The following is a 23,654-nucleotide window of genomic DNA, read 5'->3' as shown; positions in this document are numbered from 1 at the left end:
TAGCAAACACTCTTTTCCAATAACACAAGAGACAACTCTACATACAGCCATCACAAAATGATCAATACCCAAATCAGATTGATTACATTCTTTGTAGCCAAAGGTGGAGAAACTCTATACAGTGAACAAAAACAAGACCTGGAGCCAACCATGGCTAATTATCAGCTCCTTATAGCAAAATTCAGATATAAGTTAAAGAAAGTGAGGGAAATCACTAGGCCATTCAGGTATGATCTAAATCAAATCCCTTATGATTATACAGTGGAGGTGATGAATAGATTCAAGGGATTAGATCTGGTAGACAGAGTGCCTGAAGAACTATGGACAGAGGTGGTGGCTCAGATCAGACATGAACTTGGGTGAACTCCAGGAGATGATGGGGGACAGGGAGGCCTGGCATGCTGAAGTCCATGGGGTTGCAGAGTTGGATACAACTTAGCAACTGAACAGCAACAAGCTCTCATTTACTTGCTGGCCTATGCAGTATGAGGTGGTGATGAATAGATCGGAGAAGACAATGGCAACCCACTCCAGTACTCTTGCCTGGAAAATAGATGGAGATAATTGCATTTTCTTAAGGATAAGAATTATGTATATGTACACGCGTATGTATATGTATGTAGATGAATAAATCATTTCTCTGTGCTCCTTATTTGGGAGTTACTATAGTTTCTACAGAACTTAAAATATATATAAAACAAAACTAACTGGCTTTTTACTAAATATAGGAAAGGAAATTCAATCATTTCAATGTGAGAGTTGTCTTAAAATAAAACAATGTAATATTTGACTATAGTTTTTCCCTAGGGTGATCCACCATTCCCAGCTGCTGGAGACTGGGTAGTTTCCCAAGATGCAGACATTTCAGTGCCCAAACTGGGAAAGTTATGTGCAAACTGGGATGATTCGGTCAACTTCTCTTTATCCTAATTCTTCCCACATGACTACCATTTTAGAAAAGCTACAATAGTTGACTACTCTCCGATTCTAAATATGACCAGTTTTTATTTGGCCAATTCTTTGTTTTAAAATATTAATTTAAGATACTGTTGCCGGCTAGTCTATAGACTACTCTTTTATTTTTTTAAACTACCCACCCTTCTCTCTTTTACTCATCAATTTTCCTTTCTTTCTTTCTTTTTTTCTCAATGAGAGAGCACCTGGACACAAAGTGCACCATTAATACATCCATTTCCATGTCCAGTGACCATAAAATGATTATTAATACCTCCAGATAATTAGTGTCTGTATTTTCATTGAGAAATTCATGCTATCTCTGTATCTATGACCTATATTTTTGTGATTTAGACTCTTAATTGAAGAAAAAAAGAGGGACATAAGTTTTATGAAATACTTTTAAATGTCAGGAGTAACCAGCCCACCAGAAATTCTTGAAAGTGCCAGCATGATCTTGATGTTTTGTCCTCAGATGCCATCAAAATTGTGAATCCTTTATTGGTTGATGGAGCCAAGGTTCACACAGAGCTCAGTTACATGTGTTGACTCCATCCATTCTGACTTACATGCTACTTAATATAGTAATCAATGGTTACAAATGGGTGCTTATGTGCAAAAAGTCCGTGATCGCCATGTTACATAACAATATCAAAAGACTTGTGAATACGGTAGAACTTCCTCATTTCTCACTTGAAGAAACTGAGATCTAGAGAGACTGAGGAAATTTCCTAATATCAAAACTCTGGTTAGTGGCAGAGCTGAGCTCTCCATCACCCAGAATCCATGGCCTCCTTCCAGACTCTAAACTCAAAGGGGAGGAGCTTAGACAGAGTAATAAAGGCAAGATTGTTCATGATCCAGCCTCCTCACAGTCATTTCCAGTGGAAACAGGCTTGAACCAACTTTGTAAAATATCTCCTTGCACCTTCTTCTTCTTTGGCCACTTTGCAGCCTGAGGCCTTACCTGTGACCAGCACTGGGGTCATGCTCTACGTGCTCAGTTGCTCAGTCTTATAGACTCTTTGTGACCCTATGAACTGTAACCTACCAGGCACCTCTGTCCCTGGGATTCTTCAGAAAAGAATTCTGGAGTGGGTTGCCATTTCCTACTCCAGGGGATCTTCCTGACTCAGGGATCAAACCTGCATTTCCTGCATTGGCAGGTGGATTCCATTGTGGTCACTGGTTTCCTTATTTTTATTCTTGCTCATTGTTGCCCAGATTTGTCCCCTAATACATTTCTTGCTCTTCCCATCCTCATTCCCTTGGACATAAAATTTTAATTTATGGAGCTCCCACTTCATCTAGTCTTGATGACTGCCTAGAACAGCTATCCAATTGACCATTGAAAAGCAGAACATAACTAATGTGGGAGCTGTCATTCTGAAGTGCTGTTACCTTTATCTGTTGCTTTTATTCTTGCTTACCATGTACTTTATTGTCTCTGTTTATCATAAAGCTTCTACATGACTAATAATTACCAGTATTGTTGAACACAATATGTTTTTGAAGCTCTGCCCCTCTAGGTCTGTAATTTTCCCCCATCTTTCTTACATAACAGAAAATTGCATATCTTTAAAATGTTTATTGAAAAACTCTTATGCTCTAATATCATTTTAATAAGATAAAATTATAGCCTACAATTATTTTAAAATTGACTTTAAATTTTGGAAAAATTGGAAGTTACCAGAAAGTTGCAAAGAGAGCATAATGAGTGCCCCAGTGGTTTTTATTCCATTTTCTTCTGATGTGAACATCTTACATAACCATGGTGTATTTGTCCAAACTAAGAAATAAATGTTGGCGCATCACTGTTAACGAAACTACAGACTTTATTTGGATTTCACTGTTTTGTTCCACTGACGTCCTTTTTCCTAGCCAAGATCCAAACCATGGTTCTTGTGTCATAACACTTTCCTAGTCTTCTTCAATCTGTGATAATTCTGGAGTCTTCTCTTGTTTTTTAAGATCTTGACAGTTTTGAGGAGGACTGCTCAAGCATTTTGTAGAATGTCCCTCAATTTGGGTTTATCTGACATTTTTCTTGTGATCAGGCTGGGTTGTAGATTTAGGGAAAAACATCATAGACATGAAGTACCCTTCTTATTAAATCCTATCAGGACTGCATACCTTCAACATGTTTTATCACTGATAACCAGGTGATATTGACCTTCATCACCTGGTTAAGGTTGTATTTGCTGGGTTTCTCCCCTGTAAATTTACTATTTTTCCCTTACCATGTGCTCTTTTCCTTGGGAGTGAGTTACGAAGTCCAGCTCACACTCAGGGGAGGAAAAGCTATACTTTTACCTCCAATCTTTTAACCTATTTTATCTCTGCTGGTCAGCTTGCCTCATTTTGGAGTCTAAGTATCTCTACCACTAGGTGGACCACATTTATTTCCTACTCGTTTTCTAAACACTTTACTCCTTCCCTTGTTTGGTAACCAACTCCCTAAAACTTCTCCATTTTCTTATATTCTTTCTTCTCTGCAGCATCAATCTTATTTTAATTGTCTTCAACTGAAACTTAGTGTGGCATACCATGGCTCTTTTTCCCTGATTCCCAAAAGTCTAAATTGAAAAATGAGGTGTGTTGGGCTAGGAAATTATTTACGAAGGAAGAAAGAAAGAAAATGTAGACTTAATAAATAAAAAGTTCAAATAACTCTCTTGACAAGCTAACAACGGATGAGAAAGCTACTAAGTAAATATGATATAAGAATTTCGGGGCGAGTTCAGAGAGATGCAAAAAGATCTTTGTGGAAGGAGGCCTTCTTTATTAATCTTCTTACATTTGTCAACTAACACACTGAAAGGCACCAAGTTCATACCCAATACATCTTTGTTGTTTATACAGATTTGTATATGTACATTGATAGAAACATATACCAATTTCTATATGACAGAAAAAGCAAAACTCTAGGAAAACCAAAGCATTGCTACATTGTGGCAAGACCTCCCAGCAGATGTGGTGCTTCACTGCCTGGATTTAAATCCAAGCTCAATCACTTACTAGCTTTGTAATCATGGACAAGTTGTTTACCCTCTCTGTGCTGATTTATAGGATGAATATGTTGTTAGCAATTATGGTACAGAGAAGTTGAGAGAAATAAGTGAGTTAATTCATATAAAGCTCTTAGCGGAGAGCCTGACATGTAACAAGCATTCGGTTAATATGATTTACTGTTTCTGTTATTACTCATGAAGTTTTAGGTATAGATCAAACCATGAGTTTTTTTCATATATATAGGCTTTTAAAGTAGATTCAGGTTCATAGCTAAATTGAGAGGCAAGTACAGAGATTTCTCATGTACTGTCTGACCCTTCACCTGTACAGCCTTCCACATCATCAACATCTCCCTTTGTGACCATTGATGAACCTATACTGACACATCATAACTACCCAAAATCTACTGTTTACCTTGCAGTTTAGTCCTAGTATTATAGATCCTATGGTTTGGACAAACATGTAATGATATATGGGGCTTCCCAGGTAGTAGTAGTAAAGAATCCACCTGCCAGTGTAGGAGCTACAGGAGACAGAGGTTCAATACTTGGGTCAGGTAGGTCTCCTGGAGGAGGAAATGCAACCCACTCCAGGATTCTTGCCTGAAAAACTCCATGGACAGAAGAGTGTGGTGGGCTACAGTTCAGTGGGTCACACAGAGTTGAACACGACTGAGTGACTGAGCACACACGTGTAATGACATGTATCCATCATTATAATATTATACAACATATTTTCATTGCGCTGTGCTCCACCTATTTATCCTTGCCCCAAACAAGTTCTTTTTAAAAGCAAAATCATTTCACAATAAAAATACCAAAGTTACCCAATGAATTAACTTCAAAATATTAATATTAAATTGTTTCTGTGAAGTGATTAACCCCATTTCTCTCTTTTAAAGCAAAATTATCAACTTAATCCTACCCATTTTTTAATGCTAAACTTTTTCCTGCAGTTTGGGTTCCATCATTAAGATATTTTAAATAAAGTGGCTCTGCAACCACTAAATACAAAATAAGATTCTGGCCAAAAGTTTTTGCTTTCTTTCACTTGATATAGGATAGTTTTAGGCAGAAACTGTTCCCTGATCTAGGTGTCCTGACTCTGGTCATCCAGAGCAAGGCAAAGACCTGGACCCTGAGTTTAGATTATTGGATGATTTTAGCAGTGTTTAGGTCTTCCCCTGTGACTCAATGGTAAAAAGAATCTGCCTGCAATTCAGGAGACTCAGGTTTGGTCCCTGGGGTGGGAAGATCCCCTGGAGAAGGACATGGCAACCCCACTCCAGTATTCTTGCCTGGAGAAGCCAATGGACAGAAGAGCCTGGCAAGCTATAGTTCACAGGGTTGCAAAGAGTCGGATATGACTGCAATGCTTGCCTGGAGAAGCCAATGGACAGAAGAGCCTGGCAAGCTATAGTTCACAGGGTTGCAAAGAGTCGGATATGACTGCAATGACTGAGCAAGCACATGCACAGCAGTTTTTATATCTTTATCAATGGTGATCTTTGCATAATTTGAATTTTCCAAAAGACAGATTAATTAAACCATACATCTTTACCAATTAGGCCTCTTCTTTGTTGATAAATATAGTCATAAATTATTTGTAGACATAGTTTTGAGATTAGCTACGAACAACTCTTTCACAGAGTAATTTAGTTAGTGAATTAAAAATATCACATCCGACTACAAGTAGCTGATCCCAAAGAACTGCTGAGTTGGGTTGTCATGTATTAGTTCATTATGCAAATAGGCATCCCAAGAGGGCCATCCCAAAGACGATTAGCCTCTTTCACCTTTAATAGCCTAAGATCTCCGGTTCGTGATGTGTGCAGATGAAAATATGTTCCGCCTGTGGGTAAGGGTGTTATTAATGCATAATTCTTTAGCTTCTTTCTCCCTACACTGGAATTCTATTTTGGCAAACCTCTTGGGTTCAGTTGTCAGAGAGATAAAAGTCTGTGTGTACTGCAGTAGAATCCTGAGTGAATCTTGGTAAATTTAGAGGGTCAGATCTACTGTCTTTATCTGTGGATAAAACTACATCTCCTCTACTCAGTTGTACATTTTCCTTTTAGTTTTTTTCTTCAAACTTTAAACTTTTTATTTAGTATTGGGGTATGCTGCTAAGTCGCTTCAGTCGTGTCCGACTCTGTGCGACACCAGAGACGGCAGCCCACCCGGTCCCCCGTCCCTGGGATTCTCCAGGCAAGAACACTAGAGTGGGTTGCCATTTCCTTCTCCAGTACATGACAGTGAAACGTGGAAGTGAAGTCGCTCAGTCGTGTCTGACTCTTAGTATTGGGGTATAGCCAATTAACAATGTGATAGTTTCCAGTGAACAGCAAAGGGACTCAGCCATGCATATACATGTATCCATTCTCCCCCAAACTCCCTTCCCAGCTAAGCTGCTACATAATATAGAGCAGACTTTCAAGTGCTATACAGTAGGTCCTTGTTGGTTATCCATTTTGAATATAGCAGTGTGTATATGACCTTTCCAAAGTCCCTAATTATCTCTTCCCCCTAGCACCTGATTGTACTATTCATGGTGCTGCAAGGAGTCTAACCGTCTCTCCTCGGGTTGGAAACCTTTTGAATGGGACCCATTGTTTCTGTCTGTAGATATAGACATGTCAAAAAAGCCAACTGGAATTCAGACACAGCCTTGGGTCCAGGAACTACTGATTCACAGGCAATATTAGTCTTAAGCAGACTGTGCCTGTACATGGAAGAAAGTCAGCCAGGGCCCTTGGCAGGCTCAGAGAGAGTGTTACCATTTGGTGACTCGAATGGTCACTTCCAAAAATAAAATGTAATCTTACAGCCTTTTGGAAAGGTATTTGCTGGATGCAGGCATCTGCTGACATTGAGAAGGTGTGATAGTTCACAGGTCTGAAATAGTTATCATGGGTGTTCCCAGCAGTGAATCATCAGTAGCTTCAACCTTGGAAAAGTTCAAGAATGCTATCAGCGTAAGTGACTGTCAATCCTGATGGGCAGGATTTTCTGGCTTTGCTGAAAATGGTTCAATTAGTTAGTGATTTATAAAAAAGTAAATTAAAAGAAATGCTTTTTGCTCCATCTTTTTTTTGCCCCTGAGAGTTCTGCTAGGAATTCCCTGTCATAATGGAGGATTTGGGGATATGAAGGCAGACTGCTTTTCTTGGAAGGATCCAATACAGAGAGCCTTTAGAGTGTTTGGAAATTCTTGGCCACTTGATTCATCTCCTGTTGGTGGCAATATGTGATGGAACAGTGACCAGAAGCTGTGCTTTATATGTCCCTGGTACTTAAAGACAATGCCAAAAGGCCAAGGAAAACACTGCATTAAAAATCCAGCCAGCATTTTAGAGAAAGAGGTGATTCAATTTCTTTTATTACCTCCTTTAAATAATTTGTTGTACTTCATCCAAAGGTTTCCTTCTTCTCCATCATCCTCTTCTCCAGGGTTCTCTAGGGCTCTGCCCTTGTGAATTGCTGCAGTCATCATTTCCAGATACTAAAGAATATGGCGCTTTCACATTATCCTCTATTCCTCTGTGCTGAAGTCTGATGTTCCTTCGTCTGACTCTTTCTCTGGCACTTTTCTTTTTCTTTTCCTTTACTTATGTGCTGTGCTGTGCTTAGTTATTCAGTCATGTCTGACTCTACTTTCTTCTTATTCTATGGTTTGTTGTTTTCCCTTCCAATAAGAGGTGATGTTAATGGTAAAGAAACCTCCTGCCAATGCAGGAGGCATAAAAGACCTAGGTTTGATCCCTGGGTTGGAAAGATCCCCTGGAGGAGAGCGTGGCAACTCACTCCAGGATTCTTGCCTGAGAATCCCATGGACAGAGGAGCCTGGCGGGACATGGTCCACAGGGTTGCAAATGGTTGGGCACACCTGAAGCGACTTGGCACCCATGCACACACACAGGCCCTATGTATCTGTGTGCTTACCTTTGATTCTCAGCCTTTAAGGCTCATTCTTTTCCTCTTCTGATGTCTTTCATGCCCTCAAATACATTCGGTCAAACCTGGTCAGAGAACAAGTTTCATAACTACTATCATAACTGTTTTCAAGGTTTTAGATCAATAAGAACCCTTTACCCTTGGTATCTCTTCTTCACAGATGGGAAACTGAGACCCTGACTGATCAGTTTCCTGAGATCAGACAGTGGATTGCTAGAAGAGTGAGAGTGGTAACACAGGTTTCCTGAGTTCCAAGAAGTGATTAGCCAAGTGAACTCTCATTACTGAACATGTGGTCCCTGGACCAGCGGCATGGGAATCATGTGGAAATGGGTTAAAAATACAGATTCTCAGGCTCAGCCCCAGACCTCCTGAATCAGCAATTGCATTTTATCAGTGTCCAAGGTGTTCAGTTCAGTCCAGTTCAGTCGCTCAGTCATGTCCAACTCTTTGCAACCCCATGAACTGTAGCATGCCAGGCCTCCCTGTCCATCACCAACTCCTGGAGTCCACTAAAACCCATGTCCATTGAGTTGTTGATACCATCCAACCATCTCATCCTCTGTTGTCCTCTTCTCCTCCTGCCCTCAATCTTTCCCAGCATCAGGGTCTTTTCCAATGAGTCAGCTCTTCCCATCACGTGGCCAAAGTATTGGAGTTTCAGCTTCAACATTAGTCTTTCCAATGAACCCCCAGGACTGATCTTCTTTAGGATAGACTGGTTAGATCTCCTTGCAGTCCAAGGGACTCTCAAGAGTCTTTTCCAACACCACAGTTCAAAAGCATAAATTCTTCAGCACTCAGCATTCTCTATAGTCCAACTCTCACATCCATTCATGACCACTGGAAAAACCATAACCTTGATTAGATGGATCATGGTTGGCAAAGTAATGTCTCTGCTTTTTAATATGCTTTCTGGGTTGGTCATAACTTTCCTTCCAAGGAGTAAGCGTCTTTTAATTTCATGGCTGCAATCACCATCTGCAGTGATTTTGGAGCCCAGAAAAACAAAGTCCACCACTGTTTCCAGTGTTTCCTCATCTATTTCCTATGAAGTGATGGGACTGGATGCCATGATCTTAGTTTTCTGAATGTTGAGCTTGATTCATGTGAAAATTAAAGTCTGAACAACTTTGAACTAGACTCCTCTGTATTGAAGCAAATCTCCCTGAAACACACTGTGTAGCATTGATAGGTTTGCTTTGCATCAGTGAGGTTTCTTCTGAGTCCTGGCTACCCCTGATAGAAGTCTATGAGAAGAAAGACACAAGCTTTGGCCTTTCAGCATCTTGATTCTGTAATTCGGATTTCACATCAACTGCACTTTTGAAGAGTTTCAAGAGCAGTGACAAAGCAAGTGGAAATTCTTTTCTAAGCAATTAGTTTTCTCTGTGCTTCAGTTCAGTTCAGTCGCTCAGTCATGTCCAACTCTTTGCAACCCAAAGAACCACAGATGCCAGGCCACCCTGTTATCACCAAATCCAAGAGTTTAGCCGAACTCATGTCCACTCAGTCAGTGATGCCATCCAACCACCTCATCCTCTGTTGTCCCCTTTTCCTCCTGCCCCCAATCCCTCCCAGCATCAGAGTGTTTTCCAATGAGTCAACTCTTCGCATGAGGTGGCCAAACTACTGGAGTTTCAGCTTTAGCATCATTCTTTCCAAAGAAGTCCCAGGGCTGATCTCCTTCAGAATGGACTGGTTGGATCTCCTTGCAGTCCACGGGACTCTTCAAGTGTCTTCTCCAGCAACACAGTTCAAAAGCATCAATTCTTCGGCGCTCAGCTTTCTTCACAGTCCAATTCTCACATCCATACATGACTACTGGAAAAACCATAGCCTTGACTAGGTGGACCTTTGATGGCAAAGTAATGTCTCTGCATTTGAATATGATATCTAGGTTGGTCATAACTTTTCTTCCAAGGAGCAAGCATCTTTGAATTTCATGGCTGCAGTCACCATCTGCAGTGATTTTGGAGCCCCAAAAAATAAAGTCTGACACTGTTTCCACTGTTTCCCATCTATTTCCCATGAAGTGAAGGGATCAGATGCCATGATCTTCGTTTTCTGAATGTTGAGCTTTAAGCCAACTTTTTCACTCTCCACTTTCACTTTCATCAAGAGGCTCTTTAGTTCCTCTTCAATTTCTGCCATAAGGGTAGTGTCATCTGCATATCTGAGGTTATTGATATTTTTCCTGGCAATCTTGATTTTAGCTTGTGCTTCATCCAGCACAGGATTTCTCATGATGTACTCTGCATATAAGTTAAATAAGCAGGGTGACAATACACAGCCTGTTGTACTCCTTTTCCTATTTGGAACCAGTCTGTTGTTCCATGTCCAGTTCTAACTGTTGCTTCCTGACCTGCATATAGGTTTCTCAAGGGGCAGGTCAGGTGGTCTGATATTCCCATCTCTTTCAGAATTGTCCACAGTTTATTGTGATCCACACAGTCAAAGGCTTTGGCATAGCCAATAAAGCAGAAATAGATGTTTTTCTGGGACTCCTTTGCTTTTTTGATGATCCCGCGGATGTTGGCAATTTGATCTCTGGTTTCTCCGGCTTTTCTAAAACCAGCTTGAACATCTGGAAGTTCACGGTTCACATATTGCTGAACCCTGGCTTGGAAATTTTTGAGCATTACATTACTAGCGTGTGAGATGAGTGCAATTGTGCAGTAGTTTGAGCATTCTTTGGCATTGCCTTTCTTTGGGATTGGAATGAAAACTGACCTTTTCCAGTCCTGTGGCCATTGCTCAGTTTTCCAAATTTGCTGGCATATTGAGTGCAGCACTCTCAGCATCATCTTTCAGTATTTGAAACAGCTCAACTGGAATTCCATCACCTCCACTAGCTTTGTTCATAGTGATGCTTTCTAAGGCCCACATGACTTCACATTCCAAGATGTCTGGCTTTAGGTGTGTGATCACACCATTGTGATTATCTTGGTCATGACGATATTTTTTGTACAGTTCTTCTGTGTATTCCTGCCACCACTTCTTAATATCTCCTTCTTCTGTTAGGTCCATACCATTTCTGTCCTTTATCTAGCCCATCTTTGCATGAAATGTTCCCTTGGTATCTCTAATTTTCTTGAAGAGACCTCTAGTCTTTCCCATTCTGTTGTTTTCCTCTATTTCTTTGCACTGATCACTGAGGAAGGCTTTCTTATCTCTTCTTGCTATTCTTTGGAACTCTGCATTCAGATGCTTATATATTTCCTTTTCTCCTTTGCTTTTCATTTCTCTTCTTTTCACAGCTCTTTGTAAGGCCTCTCCAGACAGCCATTTTGCTTTTTTGCATTTCTTTTCCATGGGGATGATCTTGATCCCTGTCTCCTGTACAATGTCACGAACCTCCATCCATAGTTTATCAGGCACTCTGTCTATCAGATCTAGTCCCTTAAATCTATTTCTCACTTTCACTGTATAATCATAAGAGATTTGATTTAGGTCATAGACTGATTCCAAATAGGAAAAGGAGTACGTCAGGGCTGTATATTGTCACCTTGCTTATTTAACTTATATGCAGAGTACATCATGAGAAACGCTGGGCTGGAAGAAACACAAGGTGGAATCAAGATTGCTGGGAGAAATATCAATAACCTCAGATATGCAGATGACATCACAGTTATTACAGAAAGTGAAGAGGAACGAAAAAGCCTGCTGATGAAAGTGAAAGAGGAGAGTGAAAATGTTGGCTTAAAGCTCAACATTCAGAAAATGAAGATCATGGCATCTGGTCCCATCACTTCATGGGAAATAGATGGGAAACAGTGGAAACAGTGTCAGACTTTATTTTTTGGGGCTTCAAAATCACTGCAGATGGTGACTACAGCCATGAAATTAAAAAATGCTTACTCTTTGGAAGAAAAGTTATGACCAACCTAGAGAGCATATTCAAAAGCAGAGACATTACTTTGCCAGCAAAGCTCCATCTAGTCAAGGCTATAGTTTTTCCTGTGGTCATGTATGGATGTGAGAGTTGGACTGTGAAGAGAGCTGGGGGCCGAAGAATTGATGCTTTTGAACTGTGGTGTTGGAGAAGACTCTTGAGAGTCCGTTGGACTGCAAGGAGATCCAACCAGTCCATTCTGAAGGAGATCAGCCCTGGGTGTTCTTTGGAAGGAATGATGCTAAAGCTGAAACCAGTAGCTTGGCTGCCTCGTGTGAAGAGTTGACTCATTGGAAAAGACTCTGATGCTGGGAGGGATTGAGGGCAGGAGAAGAAGGGGACGACAGAGGATGAAATGGCTGGATGGCATCACTGACTCGATGGACATGAGTCTGAGCGAACTCCAGGAGTTGGTGATGGACAGGGAGGCCTGGCGTGCTGGGATTCATGGGGTCACAAAGAGTCGGACACGACTTAGCGACTGAACTGAACTGGACTGAATGGTCTAGTGGTTTTCCCTACTTTCTCCAATTTAGTGTGAATTTGGCAATAAGGAGTTCATGATCTGAGCCACAGTCAGCTCCTGGTCTTGTTTTTGTTGACTGTATAGAGCTTCTCCATCTTTGGCTGCAAAGAATATAATCAATCTGATTTCGGTGTTGACCATCTGGTGATGTCCATGTGTAGAGTCTTCTCTTGTGTTGTTGGAAGAGGGTGTTTGCTATGACCAGTGCATTCTCTTGGCAGAATTCTATTAGCCTTTGCCCTGCTTCATTCTGTATTCCAAGGCCAAATTTGCCTGTTACTCCAGGTGTTTCTTGTCTTCATTCTTTTCCATTCCAGTCCCCTATAATGACAAGGACATCTAGTTCTAAAAGGTCTTGTAGGTCTTCATAGAACCGTTCAACGTCAGCTTCTTCAGCATTACTGGTTGGGGAATGGACATGGATTAGTGCGATGTTGAATGGTTTGCCTTGGAAACGAACAGTGATCATTGTTTCGTTTTTGAGATTATATCCAAGTACTGCATTTCGGACTCTTTTGTTGACCATGATTGCTACTCCATTTCTTCTAAGGGATTCCTGCCCACAGTAGTAGATATAATGGTCATCTGAGTTAAATTCACCCATTCCAGGCCATTTTAGTTCGCAGATTCCTAGAATGTTGACATTCACTCTTGCCATCTTCTGTTTGACCACTTCCAATTTGCCTTGATTCATGGACCTGAAATTCCAGGTTCCTATGCAATATTGCTCTTTACAGCATCGGACCTTGCTTGTATCACCAGTCTCAACCACAGCTGGGTATTGTTTTTGCTTTGGTTCCATCCTTTTAATTCTTTCTGGAGTTATTTCTCCACTGATCTCCAGTAGCATATTGGGTACTTACTGACCTGGGGAGTTCCTCTTTCAGTATCCTATCATTTTGCCTTTTCATACAGTTCATGGGGTTCTCAAGGTAAGAATACTGAAGTGGCTTGCCATTCCCTTCTCCGGTGGACCACATTCTGTCAGCCCTCTCCACCATGACTCGCCCATCTTGGGTGGCCCCACAGGCATGGCTTAGTTTCGTTGAGTTAGACAAGGCTGTGGTCCGTGTGATTAGATTGACTACTTTTCTGTGAGTATGGTTTCAGTGTGTCTGCCCTCTGATGCCCTCGTGCAATACCTACCATCTTACTTGGGTTTCTCTTACCTTGGATGTGGGATATCTCTTCACAGCTGCTCCAGCAAAGCACAGCCACTGCTCCTTACCTTGGACGAGTGATATCTCCTCACTGCTGTATCTCCTCACTCACCTACTCACAAGGTATCTCTGTGCTTACTTATTTGTAGTTTGCTGATTCAATTTTATATCTGCAAACCTATTGGTAAAAACAGAGGCATCGTCTCTTTAACTGTCTTTATCTGTTTTTTTGAATATATTGTCTGCCATTTTCCAAGTGCCTCATGGGATATTTCAATATCCAAAATGATTTTTATTGTTTTCCCAAACTGTAATAAAAGAGGTGTTATTGCTTTCATTTCCCTGACTGGATTTTAAATTTAGAGGAAGCGCAGTGCATGCATTTGACAAGGAGAGGTGTAAAGTAAAATCTATTTGATACCAGAATTGAAATGAATCACTGGCATAGGAAACGGTGATGAATATTTTCTTGCAGAGAGAAAGTGTTGTCAGATGTAACCTCTATCATATCAGTTCATGTATAAGGGACACGTTCCAGCTTAGGGTTTTAAAAGATAAGTGCTGAGTAATCGTGAAAAATGGGTGTTAAAGGAATTTCCAGGTAGGTAAGAATAAAGAACGAAAATGAATCTTGAGGAAAAAAAAAAAAAAACACTCTTGAATATTTTTCTATCTTTTTTTTTTCAGTTCCAAATAAACATCGTTTTCATATGAAAGACTCTCGAGAAGGGATTGTAATGGAGCTGTGTCAGTCCTGCACATTCTTGAATGTATCCGTGATTTGAGATTGAATTTATTTTATGTTCCTGAGTGTTTCTGCCAACTGAGAGGAGACCTTTAGAATGTATATTATTTAAGAAGTTATGAGACAAGCCAGGGATGGTCCACAGATCGGCAGCCTCTGCCCACCATAATTTGAACCTAGAATCAGTGTTTTGCTCAATATTACAGCAAGCCTCAGCAAGTTGAGTTCCTGAAACTCATCTTCTATGATTCTTCTAACTCTACATGCCTAAAAATTAGGATGAATGGCAAAATTAAAGCCACCTTCCCTCCAAAATTCACTGAACCTATTGCTTCTATCTCTGATACAGAGGAGAATCTGAATATGACTAATGCCTTCGGACAAAGGTCACAAATATGAGGCTTTAACGTTCAGAAATATGCAGAAAAAACATCCCTCCAAACTTGCCAAAATATTTCTTTAGTCACACACAAGTTTACCTAATGTCAGTAACTCATAATTAATTAGGAAGTAGATGAGGAAAATGAAAACCCAATAACATCGTGCCTGGCAGAAGGGGGACAAGAAATGATGGCTGGTGCACTGAGACGACCCAGAGGGATGGTACGGGGAGGGAGGAGGGAGGGCGGTTCAGGATGGGGAACACGTGTATACCTGTGGCGGATACATGTTGATGTATGGCAAAACCAATACAATATTGTAAAGAAAAAAAATTAAAAAAAGAAAAAGAAAGAATGGCTGATGTGACCCTCACCCTCATCCACTCATGGAAAATTCCTCACTTGTCCATGAAGAGGAAGGTCATAATCATTCAGAAATAGTTCTAGACTCTGGCCATCAGCTAGGCTGACAGTTGTCCTCACACACATTCTCACTTTTGTGACCTTTTGGAGGGGGACCTTCCACTCCCTCCCCATCCTTTACTCCCACCTCTGAAGAGTAATTGCCTGAGTCTGCTAAAATTCTCTAGCAGTTATCTATGATGATAACTTTACAATTACAGAAAGTGATACAACTTCTGGAAGGCAAGATAAAAATGCATCTTATTTCCACTTTGCCATGTTGATGCATTTACCTTACTTTCAATTTTGAAATTCCTCAACAGTGAGCAAAAGAATGTTCTTTGACATTTGTGGTGATGTTATTATTAACTCAGTCTGTACTGTTTAGGAGGTGCAAAGTGATGCAATTTGAGAGGAAAATTTAAAATTTCCTGGCTTCTATGCTATATAATATATATATATATACATTTATATTTATATATACAACTTCACATTCAAAGAAAGAGGATTGTCTTAGTACTTTAGTAACAGAAAGGATATTTTTATTGAAATCTAAGTCAAAAATTCACAGTAATTCCCAGTAGCATACAAATGATGTGTTCTATATATTTACATTAAGGTAGCCTAGAATACTTTTATGCTATTCTAATTACCTTCCTTCTTAGGAATTACTCTTGAAAATTGAAGAAAAAAATATGTGCTAAGAATCATGGCTGCTTTGCAAACAGTTCAGGTGTACTTTTGAGGCATCTCAAGCAAAATGCATTTTGGAAGGCTTTGGTTTGTATCTTTCATATATCATTTCTCCTTTTGAAGACTTTCATACACTTTGAAATCTCTTCCTTGAAAGAGAATAAATGAAAGATGATAGCATTCTTAAATATGAATGATTCATTGATGTTAAGCATAGGATTTTGGCTCTTGGGTGTATCTATAAAAGGGATATTTGAAGAGTGTTTCATGTCCCTCCCACCAGCTTTTCCTTTACTCAAGTTCTAATGTTGGTTCTGAGCAAGTGCTACATTTATACTAGCATCTCAAGGTTCCTGTGAGAGAAATATTTCAGGTTCAGTTAAGTCAGTTGTGTCCAACTCTTGTGACCCCATGAACTATAGCATGCCAGGCTTCCTTCAACATCTCCCAGAGACTACTCAAACTTATGTCCATTGAATCAGTGATGCCATCCAGCCACCTCATCCTCTGTTGTCCCCTTCTCCTCCTGCCTTCAATCTTTCCCAGCATGAGGGTCTTTTCAAATGAGTAGGCTCTTTGCATCAGGTGATCACAGTTATGGAGCTTCAGCTTTAGCATCACTCCTTCCAATGAATATTCAGGGTTGATTTCTTTTAAGATTGAGTGGTTTGATCTCCTTCCAGTCCAAGGTACTCTCAAGAGTATTCACCAACACTACAGTTCAAAAACAGTTCTTCTGCGCTCAACTTTCTTTATGGTCCAACACTCACATTCATACACAACTCCTGGAAAAACCACAGCTTTGACTATGACTAAAAACAAAGCTTTGTTGGCAAAACAATCTCTCTGCTTTTTAATGTGCTGTCTAGGTTGGTCATAGCTTTTCTTCCAAGGAGCAAGCATCTTTGAATTTCATGGCTGCAGTCACCATCTACAGTGATTTTGGACCCCAAGAAAACAAAGTCTCTCACTGTTTCCACTGTTTTCCCATCTATTTGCCATGAAGTGATGGGACCAGATGCCATGACCTTAGCTTTTTGAATGTTGAGTCTTAAGCCAACTTTTTCACTCTCCTCTTTCACTTTCATCAACAGCCTCTTTAATTCCTCTTTCTGCCATAAGAGTGGTGTCATGTACATATCTGAGGTTATTCACATTTCTCCCAGGGATCTTGATTCCAGCTTGTGTTTCGTCTACCTTGGCATTTCTCATGATGTACTTTGCTTATAAGTTAAATAAGCAGGATGACAATATACATCCTTGACGAACTCCTTGTCCAATCTTGAGCTAGTCTGTTGCTCCAAGTCTGGTTTTAACTGTTGCTTCTTGATCTGGTTACAGATTTCTCAGGAGACAGGTAAAGTGGTCTGGTATTCCTGTCTCTTTAAGAACTTGCCACAGTTTGTTGTAATCCACACAATCAAAGGCTTTAGTGTAGTCAGTGAAGCAGAAGTAGGTGTTTTCTCAAATTCTCTTGTTTTTCTATGATCCAATGGATGTTGGCAATATGATCTCTGGTTACAACATGGCGTAAATGTTTAAATAAAGTATTCAGGTAGTAGTCATAGAGTATACATATACAATATACATATATATTTGTGCCATGCCATAGTTGAGCATCAGTGGCTTATTTCACTCATTCATTCATTCTTCAGCAAATATTGAGTACCCATGGATCCATATATATTCTTTTTTCTAAGCTTTGAGACTAGGGCACTGAACAAGAAAAATAATCCCTGTTCTCATGAGGCTTACTTTCTCATATGGTAATCAGAGAATAAGAATTAGAAGTACTGATGTGGAAAAATTAAAGCAAAGTAAGAGAGAGAGGATGAAAACTATTTTAGATAGTGTGGTTAAAAAAAAAGCCTCCTTGATATCACATGTGGTTTGTCTTTCTCTGTCTGACTTACTTCAAATATGCCAGTCTCTAGATCCATCCAGATTGTGGCAAGTGACATTATTTCATTATTACTGGCTGAATAGTATATGTGTGTGTGTATATATATATATACCATATCTTTTCTATTCGTTTATCTGTCAGTGGGTATTTAGGTTGCTCCCATGGCTTGGCTATTGTAAATGGTTCTGCTATGAACAGTGAAGGCTTCTCAGATGGTGCTAGTAGTGAAGAGCCTGCCTGCCAATTCAGGAGACATAAGAGATGGGGGCTCAGTTCCTGAGTCAAGACGATCTCCTGGAGGAAGGAATGGCAACCCACTCCAGTATTCTTGCCTGGAGAATCCAAGACAGAGAAGCCTGGTGGGCTATGGTTCATAGAGTCACAAAGAGTCAGACGTGACTGAAGCCACTGAGCACACACACACGAATATTGGGGTGTATGTATCTTTCTGAGTGACAATTCTCTCTGGATATATGCCTAGGCGAGAGATTGCAGGATTGTATGTTTGCTATTGCTGTTTAGTCGCTAAGTTGTGTCCAACTCTTTGTGACCCTATGAACTACAGCCCATCATGCTTCTCTGTCCATGGGATTTCCCAGGCAAGAATATTGGAGTGGGTTTCCATTTCCTCCTCCAGGGGATCTTCCTGATCCAGGGATTGAACCCATGTCTCCTGCATTGGCAGGTGGATTCTTTACAACTGAGCCACCAGGGAAGCTGTATATGTGGAATCTAAAAAAAAAAAATGTACAAATGAACTTATTTTACAAAATAGAAATATGTATTTTTACAAAACAGAAATATGTCTATCCATAAACAAACAAAACAAATTTATGTTTACCAAAGGGGGTATCTGGGGAAGGAGGAGAGATAAATTAGGAGTTGGGAATTAACAGATACATAATACTATTTATAAAATGGTTAAGCGGTAAAGGAACTATGGTGCAAGGAACTATACTCACTATCTGGTAATAGCCTATAATGGGAAAGAACCTAATAAACTGTGTGTCTATATATATATATAAATCACTTTGTTGAACACTGAAATGAAACACAACATTGTAAATTAATAGTATTTCAACTGAAAAAAAGAATGGGGAAAAAAGTAAAGAAAAGCTATTGAATAGCTGATATTTGAGCAGATATCTGAATAAAAATTAAGAATGAGCAATGATGAACCATATATAGTTGTGGGTCTGGAAGAGTGTTCTAGATGGAGGGAACCACAGGTACAAAGACCCTGGAGGCAGGACTGAGTTTGGGGTCTTAGAGCAGTGTTCTACAATAGGAATGTAATGACAGCCACACATGCAATTTTAAAAATTTTAGCAAGCACAATAAAAAAGGAAATATGCTTTCAAAAGTAAGAACAAAAAGTGAAATTGATTTAACTATATGTTTTACCATTTAAATGTAAAATCAAGGTCAGCATTATGAATAATATTTTACATTTTTTTATATAACTGTTTTTCCAAATCTGGTGGGTATTTTATATATGAAGCATATCTCAACTCAGAAGTGAAATGTTTATTGAATGTAATTGATCTGAATTTGGATTCCATAAAATTTGTAATTGATAAAATAGGTTCCCTGTCCTTCTCTGAAGGACTAGGAAGCCTGGCATGCTCCAGTCCATGGAGTTGCAAACAATCAGACATGACTGAGTGACTGAACAACAGGTTCATATATCCATGTTGTCTGGACATACCTCAAGGTTTTCTGATCATTAAATTGGTACTCATTTTAAATTTAAATTTACTGAGAATTAAAATAAGAAATTCAGTTCTTCAGTCTCCTAGCAAACATTTCAATTACTCAAAAGGAACATATGGCTAATGGCTACTATAATGAAACTAAGAAGGTCAAACTGGCTGAAAAAGACCAGAGTATTTGGAGAGTTAGACAAAGGCCAGGAGACAGAAAGCTTAGGAGTCTTGGTGGGGAAATGTTTGGATTTCATTTGGCTTGTGCTTGGAAGTCTTTGAAAGTGTGTGAGTAGGTGAATGACACAGTCTGATGTGTGCCTAAGTAGATCCACTCTGGCTTTAGTAGGAGAGAGAGTAGAAACATGGAGACCCAGTAGGAGATCATTAGGTAGGTAGGTAAGGGATGAAGGTGGCTTGGTCCAGTGCAGGAGGGAGAAGTTGTTGGTTTCAGGGTATATCCTGAAGTTTGAGTTGATAGTAGTTGCTACTGGATTGTTTGCAGGGTAGGCAGCAAAGAGGAGTCTAGGGTGATTTCTCGGATTTGGACTTGAGCAAAATGGCAGCCCACTCCAGTATTCTTGCCTGGAGAATTCCATGGACAGTAGAGCCTGGCAGGCTATAGTCCGTAGGGTTGCAAGAGTCAGACACGACTTAGAGACTAAACCACCACCATCACCAACACTATGAATGGTGGTGCTGCTGTTGAGATGGCTGTGACCAAGGTAGGAGGGAATTGGAGGGAGGGCATAATATGGACACTTTAATTGAGACTTGTGCATTTAGGCTTTGGAGTGGACAGCTGAATTTGGAATGCAATGGGAACGGTTAGGACTGGAGACATCTATTTAGTGGTACATATTTAAAGTCATCTGAAGAGATCACTGAATGAATGTAATATTTTATGTACATTACATACATTCAGAGATCACTCAGGGACTGAGGGTACACAGGAAAAAGAATGAGTTTGAGAAATGAGTCCAAGGGCACTCTAAGATTTAATGTTATGAAGAAGAGATGAAGTCAGCAATGAATAGTAAAGATGGACTGAACAGTAAAGGAGGAGGAAAACTATGAGAGTGTGAAGTCTTAAAGCAAAGTTTAGCAGTCATTTTTGGCTAGGAAAATATAGTGCACTCAAATAGGATATTTGAAGAGTTTAATAATGGGACATTTCACAATGGTGTGATGAGAAGGTAGAGGGAGCCCAAGGAAATAATTTAGTTATCCAAAGAGTAGTCTTGATGTTACCACTGCTAGGTCTGAAGGGACAAGAAGAGAAAGAAAACAAGAGTGAGAGCAAGAAATTGAGAAAGAGGGTGATAGAGACCAAGAGATAGAGACAGAGATAGACAGAGAGAACTTGGAGGAATCACCCGATAGGATTTGAGGCTTTAGGTTGAAGGATAGCAGTCTATGGTGCAGGAAACAAACAAGGAAACTGATAATCCAACCTCTCTTTTCTCCTATCTTCCAATGTTCTGACATTGGCTGAATTCATACAGAAGCCAAATCCTTCCAGAAGGGACCTGTTGCCTTAGTCTATGCATCCACCTCCCAGGGCATAGTGCAGAATGGAGGTGATAAGGTGTGAATCTGGAGGGGACATGCAAGATAACCAGCTTGCCAAGTGAAGAAAGCTGTTAGCAGGATTATAAATGAGGATGATGTGAAACAGAATCTGCCTGCAAGTTTTTTTTTCTTTTTTTTTTTTTTAACTTATATCCTAATTGAAAGATGCTTAACAAGAGACACCAGATGGCCGAATCTGGAGATTTTGAATCATTGTCCTTGTGTGCCTTCTCTCTTTCTTCCATCTTTTTTACTTTCTTCTTCCCTACACATTCCACTTAGCATTTCATTTTTCATTTTATTCACTTCCCTCTTTTTCTTTTTTCCTCTCTTTTGTATTTTCATTACCCTTCTATTTCTTTCTCTCTTCTTTTCATTCAGTCCTATGCACTCTAGTCTTTACCCCTTGTTTAATGACTCGAGTTGGTGCATGGAAGCTTCTAAGAACAGCTTAAAAACAAAATAGTGTTTAAATGCCACTTACACATTTTTTTTTTTTAGCCTAGATAATGCCATGGATAGAAGAGCCTTACAGGCTACTGTTCACGGGCTTGCAGAGTTGGACACAACTGAAAACACAAAACTCATACCAACTTAGAATACAGAGAAAAAGCATCAGTATCCAAAAATTATATATGGATGGCAAGTAGACCTAATATCTCTACATTTTAAAATAATAATTTCTCTTTCATAGTTGAGTGGATGAGTGACATGAGCAAGTATAATTGGAAAAAGCTAAATGTATTAGGCTACAGAAAAAGCTCTATAGCAGAGTTTCACAAACTTGAGCAGGCATCAGGATCACCTAGGGGCTTATTAAACCACAGATTTCTTGGTAACATTCCCAGGGTCTCTGATTCAGGAGAACTGGGGTGAAGACCAAGAATTTCCATTTCTAACAAGTTCCAGGGTGAAGTTGATGCTGCCACTGGTCTGGGAAGAAGCATGGATATATAAAGACAGAGAATACCAGTAGACCCTGACATGGGATTGGGAGTAGAGAGAGTAAACATAGGATGAATCACTAGATGCTTTAAGAGGGAAGTGGGAGGATGGTGCTCTGACTAGTGATAAATTTTATGACATTCAGAGGGAGACTAGTGACTCGCTAAGAAATGTGGGATGAGCAGTGATATAGACAGAAAAGAATCGCCAGGGTCCTATGGATTTCAGCATGATGAATACATCCAAAACAACTGGCATACCAAGGGAGATAATTACATTAAGGCAACTAGTGTTGAATACCTCTTATGTGCTCAGATGATCCACTATCTACTAGATTTCTCTAATAAAGTGTCTCATGGGTACTTTAAATGCAATCTCTTCTAAAGTCTTTTTATCACCTTCCCTTCATCCTCAAACCTCTTTTCCTTCCTATACTTGCCACCTGCATCAGTGACCCCACTAGCAAAGTAGAATTCTTTTTTTTTTTAATTTTAATTTTTACTTTATTTTACTTTACAATACTGTATTGGTTTTGCCATACATTGACATGAATCCACCACGGGTGTACATGAGTTCCCAAACATGAACTGCCCTCCCACCTCCCTCCCCATACCATCTCTCTGCGTCATCCCAGTGCACCAGCCCAAGCATCCTGTATCCTGCATTGAACATAGACTGGCGATTCATTTCTTACATGATAGTATACATGTTTCAATGCCATTCTCCCAAATCATCCCACCCTCTCCCTCTCCCTCAGAGTCCAAAAGTCTGCTCTACGCATCTGTGTCTCTTTTGCTGTCTTGCATACAGGGTCACCATTACCATCTTTCTAAATTCCATGTATATGTGTTAGTATACTGTATTGGTGTTTTTCTTTCTGGCTTACTTCACTCTGTATAATCGGCTCCAGTTTCACCCATCTCATTAGAACTGATTCAAATGTATTCTTTTTAATGGCTGAGTAATACTCCATTGTGTATATGTACCACAGCTTTCTTATCCATTCATCTGCTGATGGACATCTAGGTTGTTTCCATGTCCTGGCTATCATAAACAGTGCTGCAATGAACATTGGGGTACATGTGTCTCTTTCAATTCTGTTTTCCTCAGTGTGTATGCCCAGCAGTGGGATTGTTGGGTCATAAGGCAGTTCTATTTGCAATTTTTTAAGGAATCTCCACACTGTTCTCCATAGTGGCTGTACTAGTTTGCATTCCCACCAACAGTATAAGAGGGTTCCCTTTTCTCCACACCATCTCCAGCATTTATTGTTTGCAGACTTTCGGATCTCAGCCATTCTGACTGGTGTGAAGTGGTACCTCATTGTGGTCTTGATTTGCATTTCTCTAATAATGAGTGATGTTGAGCATCTTTTCATGTGTTCATTAGCCATCCATATGTCTTCTTTGGAGAAATGTCTACTTAGTTCTTTGGCCCATTTTTTGATTGGGTCGTTTATTTTTCTGGAATTGAGCTGCATAAGTTGCTTGTATATTTTTGAGATTAGTTGTTTGTCAGAATTCTAAGAGCCATTCCAAGATCCAATATTCCTTTCAATTTGTCTTCCTGTATACGGACATGACTGAGCGAATGAACTGAACTGAACTGAACTGAATAATTTGTGAACCCATCTTGTGTTTTTCCCATCCCCTACTAATGCTGTCTCAGCTCAAGCTCTCAACATTCCTCACCTGGAGATGGACTCTAATTTTTCCTCCTTGAATTGTTCAACCACGCTTTGAGGAGAGTTATGTTCTAAAATACAGATCTGGTCTTACCCTTTTTCATCCTTCTCCTATGAGGTTCATATG

At 39.9% G+C, this 23,654-nt stretch overlaps 1 pseudogene; it reads left to right on the top strand.

The window, feature by feature from the left end:
• Positions 6,875 to 23,654, top strand: part of LOC102182925 — a 104,424-nt pseudogene continuing 87,644 nt past the window's right edge.

This window comes from Capra hircus, chromosome 2, assembly GCF_001704415.2.
Source record: "Capra hircus breed San Clemente chromosome 2, ASM170441v1, whole genome shotgun sequence".
In the NCBI taxonomy this organism is placed as follows: Eukaryota; Metazoa; Chordata; class Mammalia; order Artiodactyla; family Bovidae; genus Capra; species Capra hircus.
This window is presented reverse-complemented; position numbering and strand designations above follow the sequence as displayed.